Source organism: Ursus americanus, chromosome 9 (genome assembly GCF_024610735.1).
Source record: "Ursus americanus isolate L20-20 chromosome 9, mUrsAme1.1.p, whole genome shotgun sequence".
NCBI lineage: Eukaryota > Metazoa > Chordata > Mammalia > Carnivora > Ursidae > Ursus > Ursus americanus.
Window position 1 is genome coordinate 13,846,249 of NC_142135.1, and position 9,683 is coordinate 13,855,931.

At 42.6% G+C, this 9,683-nt stretch overlaps 1 long non-coding RNA gene across 1 annotated transcript in view; it reads right to left on the reverse strand.

Annotated features, from left to right (window-relative positions):
• Positions 1-9,474, reverse strand: part of LOC123801900 (uncharacterized) — a 112,897-nt gene extending 103,423 nt beyond the window's left edge. The window contains exon 1 of the long non-coding RNA XR_006782361.2: positions 9,222-9,474. This is a non-coding gene — a long non-coding RNA (uncharacterized LOC123801900). The remainder of the gene's footprint in view (positions 1-9,221) is intronic.
• Positions 9,475-9,683: the final 209 nt, after the last annotated feature.

Here is a 9,683-nt window from a genome sequence, read left to right on the forward strand (position 1 = left end):
TGATGCTTTCAATAAAAAGGACAAAAAGCATATGTCTATATGTTTTACATGAATATCGAAAATGAAGGCAAAGATAGGGCGCCTGGGTGGGTCAGTTGGTTAAGCATCTGCCTTCCACTCAGGTCATGATCCGGGGTCCTGGGATTGAGCCCTACCTCAGGCTCCCTGCTCAGTGGGGAGTCTGCTTCTCCCTCTCCCTGCCCCTCCCTTCCCGCTTGTGCTCTTTTGCTCTCTCTCCAATAAAATCAAGAAAGAAAGAAAGAAAGAAAGAAAGAAAGAAAGAAAGAAAGAAAGAAAGAAAGAAAGAGGGGAGGGGAGGGACGGAAAGGCAAAGATATCCATCATGCTGTTAAAACTGGTTTCCTAGAAGGACAAGGAATGGGCTGAAGGAATATTATTAGCTGTTTTTCCATGTCTTTAAACTGCTTAATTTGCTGTAGCAAAGACAAGTTTCTTGTGTAATTTTTTGAAGATAAATTAAATCAATGAATAAAAAAGCCCAAACGTTCTTATCATGGCTCTTCACTGGAGGAAGGCACAAAGAGTGTGGGATAGAAGTTAAAGATCTGGTCCGCACAAGCTATTGGGAAACATTCCCACAAAACTCGGTTTCTCCTCCTTTCGGGGCATCGTCTCCACCCCCGCCGCCACTGCCCTGCCGGACCACCATCTCCTTCTAGTCCTGCTGCATCAGCCTCTGAACTTGTCTCTCCTCTTCCCATGCCCTGCGCGCATTCCTCACGTCACTGCCAGTGAAACAGTCCTCACATCTGCTCATGCCACTCCCCCCGTCTCGGAAACAGTCAACGACTTCGCCCGGCTTACAGGACACAGTCTACACTCTCTAGCAGAGCAAACTAGGCTCATCACAAAGAAGTCAGACATTTTTGTTCAGTTTTATCTACAGACATTTCCTCTTCCTATTCTATGTTCCAGACACATTAAGTTGTTTTCTATTTGCCGTTTTGAAAACACCCTCTGTCTTTTCATGGCTTCATGGTACTTCATATGATACTTACCTCAATCGGGATTCGGTTTCTCCCTCTGGATTTCTGGCGAACTTCTAATATTCTTCAAGACCCAACTTAAATATCCTCACCTGTGGTAATGTTAGTTTGTAGGTGGGGACCCACAATATGGAGGCTGCCCCAGTGGCCCGGCCCATGCCACGCATTTAAACCTAAGTTAGTCTGTACTTATGGGAAACACCTGTCAAGGAAACTGACAGGCACCAATCACAACCCTCCAACTCAGCTTTAGCTAGCTTACTTTACCCTAGAAAACGGGACCTGCCCATCTTATAACAAAATTCCTCACACCCTAGCCAATCATGCCCCGTTTCCATATTGCCCCTTCTATCACTCAAACTTACTCTTACCCAAAACCCCTTGGGAACAGTGCTCACTGTTTACTGGCACTGTACTCTCCCAATCCATAGAACGTTTTCCTTTGAATAAAGGAAATCAAATTCATTTCTGAATTGTTTTAGTTTTCTCATTTGACACTTAAACCAAGGCTATATTCACCACCACCCTCAAGACTAAGTCATCTATACTCCTACAACATCCACTATTCTGTGGTAATTTGTATTCTGACCTTTCTCCTCCTAGAATGAAAACGGCATTGCACAGAGTATATGCTCAAGTAATTCTGCATAAATTATATTTCTAAACTTTCTGGAATATTTTTTAACAAAAATATATTTGTAAAAAAAATAGGTTTGCACAAAAATCTGATTATAGACTGTTAGGGATATAACTGGTAATTTAAATTTTGTGTTAAGTAACCAAAGTGAGTACTCGGTTAAAAATTAATAATATCGGGGCGCCTGGGTGGTACAGCGGTTAAGCGTCTGCCTTCGGCTCAGGGCGTGATCCCGGCGTTATGGGATCGAGCCCCACATCAGGCTCCTCCGCTATGAGCCTGCTTCTTCCTCTCCCACTCCCCCTGCTTGTGTTCCCTCTCTCGCTGGCTGTCTCTATGTCGAATAAATAAAATCTTTAAAAAAATTTTTTTAAAAATTAATAATATCAACAAAACACCAACCTGTGCTAATTATCGCCATGTTAATGATTGCTTCTGTTGGTCGTTGCTGCCCCCAAACTCCCGGATCTCTTCTCTCCCAGCTACTCTAGCATAACAGGGTGAGATAGATGAAATAACATTCTTTTGGGGCACCTGGGTGGCTCAGTCAGTTAAGTGTCTTCCTTCGGCTCAGGTTATGATCCTGGGGTCCTGGGATGGAGCCCAGGTCAGGCTTCCTGCTCGGTGGGGAGTCTGCTTCTCCCTCTCCCCGTGCTCCTCCCCCATGTTCATCTTCTTTCTCTGTCTCTCAAATAAATACATAAATAAATAATCTTTTTTAAAAAAAGAAAGAACATTCTTTTGGGCACACACCGATCAAAGTGTAAGTCCTGGTTCTTCTTTTTCTGACTGTTTGATATCTGGCAAGCTCTTAACTGCTTTGTACCCTACTTTGCTCATCTATGACCACTGTCATTCAATGAGGACAATGCGGAGATGACTACTTTCCTGTGTAATTGTAAAGTTGATCCAATACGAATGTTGAAGTTCTGCATGAACGTAAGTTATTATTTCTTTTTGTAACAGCTGCACCTCCTCATGCAGTATTTATTTTCCCCTTTGCCCCTGATGGGGGTGAAATCAGGATCAATCGTGGTTGTCACGAGAAAAGCACAACATGGATATCTAGCTCGTTTAAGCAAATCTATTAGATCAAAATGAAGATTTCCCACACCAATTATTATGGGATTGTTATTTCCGTGCAAAAATACTTTTTATTTTGCAAAAAGTATAATTATTTGGTTCATTTATGTAGCAAGGTCTTCAGAATGTGTGCAGTATCTTCTTTTTTTCTCTTTTTCTTTAAAGTCTATTAGCCGACATATAGTACATTATTAGTGTCAGCTGTAGAGTTCAATAATTCATCAGTTACGTATTACACCCAGTGCTCATCACATCGCAAGCCCTCCTTAATGCCCATCATCTAATTTCTCTCTTCCGCCCACCTGCCCGCCACAGCAACCCTCAGTTTGTTTCCTAAAGTGAAGAGTTCTCTCGTGATTTGTCTCCCTCTCTCATGACTTCCCATTAGTTTCCCCCACCCGGATCCTCTGTGCTGTTTGTGTGCAATATCTTATATTGCACACACAAAATACTACCTTACACATGCGCACACGTACACACATTGTTGGTTAGAACAAGGCTTTCCCTTCCTATTCCTCCTGTAACCATCATTCCCTTCCACTCTGGGGAGGCAGAGTAGAAGTGAAATTTGCTGAGTTTGGAGATGGGCTAATTTTGGTTGCCATCTGGGTTCTAACACTTATGATGATGGGCAGGGTATTTAAGTTCTCTGAGCCTCCATTTCTAAATCAATCAAATGATATCTAGCTTTCAAGATTATTATGAAAATAGAAATAAAATACATAAAGTATGTGGCACATAAGACATGCTAAAAAAATAACAGCTACTATTATTAATATGTTTTACCATCATGTACTTCAAATATCTAGCTCCCCTAGATCAAAAAGCCGGCTAGCCGTGACACAGCAGGAAATCAGAAACCTCTGGCACACACAAATTACTATGTAAAAGATAAAAAAATCTAAAAATAATCCTCTCTAATGATATCTCTCAAATATACTCTGAGATCCTAATGTTCCATCACGACTAAACTTAATTGGATTGCAGTTCTGGTCCTAGGACAAAGCAGGAAGAATTGTATTAACAACAAATACCAGTTTTCACTGGGTAAATGGAAGAGTCAACAGACAGGTGTGAAAAGCCTGGCAGGAAGGAGAATTCCATAGGTTTATATTATCAGAGTTTTCCTGTATAAAAGTCACTGATTCTGATCAGTGAGACAGTACAGTAATTTGAGTTCAGTCTCTGATATCTGACGGGATCCAAATCTCAGCTTTGCCACTTTCCCCCTACATGAATAGAAATCAGTCCCGTCATAAAGACACTCAAGAGCAGACACCACTGTCAGCTGGGGAATCCACATTAACAGGAGCTATCGTCATGGAGAATTTACCATGTGGCAGACACTCTGATGGGTGGGCTACATACCTTTTCTATGTTAAATGGCCCAATGGAAGCCGTATTTTTAGGAGGAGAAATCAGAGACACAGAGAGGTTATATAAATCCACCAATGTCACACAGCCACAAATGACAAACTCATGCACAGAGTCTGTGCACCTTGCCATAATCATTTTCTCATTGCTCATTAAAAATAACTCCAGGATAGGATGCACTGGCAACATTTGCTTTTTAAATGTTGGTGGTTCATATTTATATAAACCAAAAATGGGAAGCTGCCGTATCATAAATATGAACAGAAGTGCAATGATGGGGCACTTGCAGGCCCTACAACTAGGTCTGTGTCCAAAGCATACATTACCTTCGAAAGGTATGTCAGCTTAATTGTACCATATGGCCAAAGAGCCTTCTAGGGTCATGAGTGACTTCCAGGGGTCAGTAAACAGCATTACACTAACCGTCCGAGAACACACACAGACCCAGCGTGTAGCGAGCATGACTTCCTCACTTCCCATCAAAGAAAACGAGGCTCAATATACCTGAATAAGACCCTGCAGATAAAGAGACACGTCTGGTCTGCGGCAAAGCTAACACACCCACCTAGAACTCCTGATTCACAGTCCAGAGAGTGTCCAACTGTGCAAAATCATAGCAAGAAATCACAAGAACCTTTTCAGTTCATTAGTATTTTGGCTAGAAAAATTAGGACAACTCATGTTTATTGGAGGTCTTATTTTTTAAATAAAGATAAGCTAGCCACTCTCTCATTCATGCACCTCATCTCTGCAACTTAGGAACGAGGGGTCAAAAACTGGGCAATCTGTCATCATACTAGGTCATCGCATCCCACAGGCATTTGGAGACATACAGGTCTACGTGAATCAGGGAAACATGTCAACATTTAAGAAAACTCGCAACACTGTGATATCCTGTTCAATTTCTAGCCATCTTTGTTACACTTCGGGCCCATGAAGCCATCTCCAAATGCCCAGCACAGGATTTTGGTGGAGAGAAGATGGTCAGCAGATTTTTGATGAATGAGTAAAATGAAAAGGAGCTTATGTTTAAGGATGGTTATCTGTTGGCTAGGCTAATAACACGAAGTAGCTTTCTCCTCCCAAATTGCTCCTTGAGTACTTTATTCACACTGACCTCATGGCATTGGCCTCAGTCCTTGTATAGCCAAACAGCCCTTCCACTAGCATATAAACTCCTTGATGACACACTCTTTTTTTTTTCAGTGTCCCCCCAAAACATATGCCCCCATCAATAACCTGAGCCCAATGCTTGTCACCTTCTAGGAGTTCACTGTGTGTTTACTGAATAAAAGTGAATCTATAATGAAGAGGGTAACCAGGATGATCTCTCAAAGACACTTTCAATCCTAGTAATGCATGATTTTAGCATGGACTATGAGAGGTCTTCTATACGTCCTCATTTGCTTCTGTATTTTGTTTAATAAGCTATCTGTGATTCACATAGTCACTGATGTGGGAATGTCCAAGGAATATTCATACCTTTCCTTGGGATGCCAAGCTTGAAAATAAATGCTTCCTTTGCTAATGTGTTCTAAGATGGCAGGTACTATACCCAGATGCCAGCATGGGGGTTTTAAATAATGACACAGCATTGTTGGTTTTATGATTCTTTTATTTATTTTTGGTTTACTTTATTCCTAAAGACTGTATTTTAAGATGGGTAAGCATAGTAATTCTTGGCTCCAACCAAATATATTTGTTTTATTAAGTAGGAACCAAACTATATTCTACATCAGAGGACTAACCAAAAGATCCTCACGTTCTTCAAAGAGTATCTAATATGAACCCTACTTATTATAGATTATGCTAGAATGCTGTGAGAACAGAGCACATCATCTAAAATTTTCTGCTGTAAGGCAAAGTCAGAAGGCAACTAGGCCTTTCCCGTGAATTGCTAGAAGGAATTAGGATGCCCAGAAAACTAAATTACAACCAGAATAAAACATTCTGTGTTATGTACAAGTGGGAGTTGTCAGGTCAGCTAAATCAATTATTCACCATTTGTCCAATTTGGCTTTGTATAAATCTTCATTTCCTCACATAGCAAATTCCGTCTGCTGTGAAGCCATGCCCAGTCAGTAATGAGGACAGAACACCAAACATTTAACCGAGGACAGTTGCAAAATTTACAAGTTCTGCCCTTCAACTGGCTTCATTTCTCTGCAACTTTCCCTTGCCCAACAATCATTATTTTTGTCTGATTTTCATAGGAAAGTCATAAACAGAAGCAAAGTCCCTTCACCCGACAAAAGAGAATTATGTCAATTTTGCTTTATGATTTCGAAGCCCAGAATTCCAGCTGATACCTATCACTGGGGAGGCTAGGCTAGGTTATGAAAAGCATAGATAGTAACAGGAATAATGGCTATAACAACAGACATTTCTAGTATTGTCTACGTGGTGGCAATCAAGCACTTGACATATATTGTTTTATTTAACCCTGACAATACTCTTCAAAGATGTACCTTATATCACTTCACAGTTCCAGCAGCTTCGGTGTGAAATGTTAAAAAGCCTGTCCCAGGTCACAAGGTTAGTATTAGCAGAGCCAGGACGCCAGAGGTATTTGATAAATGGTAATTTTGATCCCATGCCTTCCTTCTCTTAATTTCCCTTCTTGAGCATGGGTCATCGGGCCATTCTCTCTCTTGCTACCATCGCTGAGAGCTCTGATTTCAGCAACTTCCACACCCCAGAGGCCCTTCTGCGGTGACCCTTTATTAACAACATGATCCATTTATAAGAATATTCCTGAACTCTGCCCTTGGAATCAATACCTTCTTATCAATCGGCTGTAGCAAATTCTCTGCAGGGAGCCCTGAGGAAGAAAATAAGACCTAAGAGGAAGCATCTGTATAATTAAAAAGGACAAGCCCCCCTTACAAGGCAAAAAGAAGGAGCAAAAGAGATGTGGAAATTGATTGAAAATTCAATCCCAAAGACCCAATCTTGGACCAAATGAATTGTTTTGTAGCTCTGAACCTTTAACTGAATCACTTTGATTGCTGGAACTTGCTAAAGAGCTCTGCTGATGTGTACGTGGGCCCCGGGCTGTCACCAGGAGACTTGGGTTCTGCAAGGAAGCAGGTTGGTGACTTTGGCCAGGGACAGACCCCTCTCACAGCGGTATTGGAACAACAGAGGTGAGAAGTGCAATGAATGCTGCTCTTGTCTCTCACGTTTGCTGTACACAGAAGCTGGTTAACAATATCGAGTCATCGACTTCAGTGGTTTCCAAACTGGGTTCCACTGAGCGCTAGGGTGCCCCAGTGAAGCTTCCAAAGTCTCGAGGGGAGAGAAGAGGGGTGAAATAGGTGAGTGGCAATAAGTAGATGAGTTTCTTCCCCTCTATCCTTTTTTTAGGCAAAGCACCTGTGACATAATAAAAATATATATTTGGTCTCTGCTCCCATTCCTAACACAGCCATCCTATAACCTTTGTAATGTCCTGAGTGATGGGGGTGATGGGAGAGTCTTACACAAGAGGTCCTATATCCCTGGAGTTTTCTGGGTTATAAAAGCCTTTTTTGTTCTAATGAGATGACTCTTGGCGGGCTCCTGGATAGTTTTAAGATAGGAGCTTGTCACAAGAAAAACCAAGCCATGAAAAGAAGTTTGGAACTTTCAGCCTCACTCCCAACCTCTGAGGAGGGGAGAGGAGCTAGAGAATGAGTGAACAATGGATCATGCTGAGGTGGCGAAGCCTGCATAAAAACCCCGAGGCCACAGAGAGCTTCGGGGTTGACTGCATCTGGGTGCCAGGAGGGTGACACACCCCAACTCCATGGGGACATGGAAGCTCCTGCCCTCGGGACCCTCCCAGACCTCGCCCTGTGCACCCCCCCGCCTTCATCTGGTTGTTCCTTCATATCCTTTGTAATAAAGCAGTCAATATAAGTGAGTGTTCCCCTGAGTCGCCTGGGCTATTTTAGCAAACTACCAAACCAGAGGAGGGGGCTGAGGGAACCCCCGGTTACAGCCGGTTGGTCAAGCACACAGATGACAATCTGGACCTGTGACTGGCATCTGACTGAGCCCTTGACCTTGACAGGTGGATGGCTGCAGACTGCACTGAACAGTAGGGCACCCAGCTGGTGTGCAGAGGTGGAAAACCGGTTGTTGCTGTGAGGAAAGATCCCACACCTTTGGTGTCCGAAGCATTGTGAGTAGAGAAATGGTTTTCCTGGAGCACCTTTATTATCATTTGTGCTATTTCTTGACATTCTGTGTCATATTTTATTTGCTTGGGGGGACCTATTGATAAAAAAAAAAAAAAATGGAGAGAAGGATTCATTCTCTCCCAGAGTGAGGGAATCAGGTTCGCCAAGATGCGGCAAAGTGAGTTGGGAGCAGGGCACAGAGTAGGACCCAGAACCACCTCTAACTCCCGTTTCCAGGGGGACGTTCGTGCCCACAAAGCGCCAGCGCTCTTCACACGCCTAATACTCCGATCCCTGTGCTGAGCGAACGTCATTGTGTGATTCCAGCTCTTTCCTTTGGTCTGGCAAGGTCAGTTAATGCCCATCCGGAGGTTCATAAGGTCACAGATGGGTTGCGAGGAAACGGCCTGAGTGCTTGGCTCACTGGCTAGGCCCCGATGATATGGAGTCGGTGGAATTAGGGGAACAGGGAAGGAAAAAATACAGAAAGCTTGCCAGTGCTCCCTCAGCCTCTTAGCTTCCTCGGCTGACTCATGCAGAGAACAAAAACACAGGAAAAAAAATACAGAATACCTGTGCCTTCCTATAAAGTGGTATTTAAGGCGGTCTGCGAAGTCAGTGACTAAGTTGTGACACTTGAGACCAGATGAGAGACCAGCACTTTTTGTTATTTCGTAACATTTTTCAAAACCAGTCTTTTAATCCAGATGTTAAAATGTTATTCTAGACATTTAGGGATTACTTAAAGTTGTAATAAAAGTTTAACATTTAAATAAAATTAATTTAAGTAAATTAAAATTTTAAATTTCATAAACCATCATGGCAGTTCCTCAAAAAAATAAACATAGAATTAACATATAATCCTGGGATTCCACTTCTGGACATTCACCCCAAAAGATCTGAGAGCAGGGACCAAATGGATATTTGCACACCCATGTTCAAAGCAGCCTTACTCACAGTAGCCGAAATGTGGAGCAACCCAGTGTCCGTCAATGCAGGACCGGAAAAACGAGGTGGTACGTACATACAATAGCATATTATTCAGTTTCTGAAAAGGAAGGAAATCTTGTCACGTGCTACAACACGGAGGAACCTCGAAGACTTACGCACAGCGAAATAAGCCAGCCACCAAAGGACAAATACTGTATGATCCCGCTTCCGTGAGTCTCCTGGAGGAGTCAAATTCAGAGGCAGAAAGTGGAATGGTGATTACAGGGACTGGGGGGAGTGGGGAGGGGAGAGTTAGGGTTTAATGGGGGCAGAGTTTCAGTTTGGGAAGATGAAAAAGTTCTAGAAACGGACGATGGTGATGATTACACAACATTATGAATGTACTTAGTGCCACCGAAGGGTTCGCTTCAAAATGGTCAATGGTAGACAGGGTGGTGTGCGTAGTTTTACACCACAATGAACAAAACA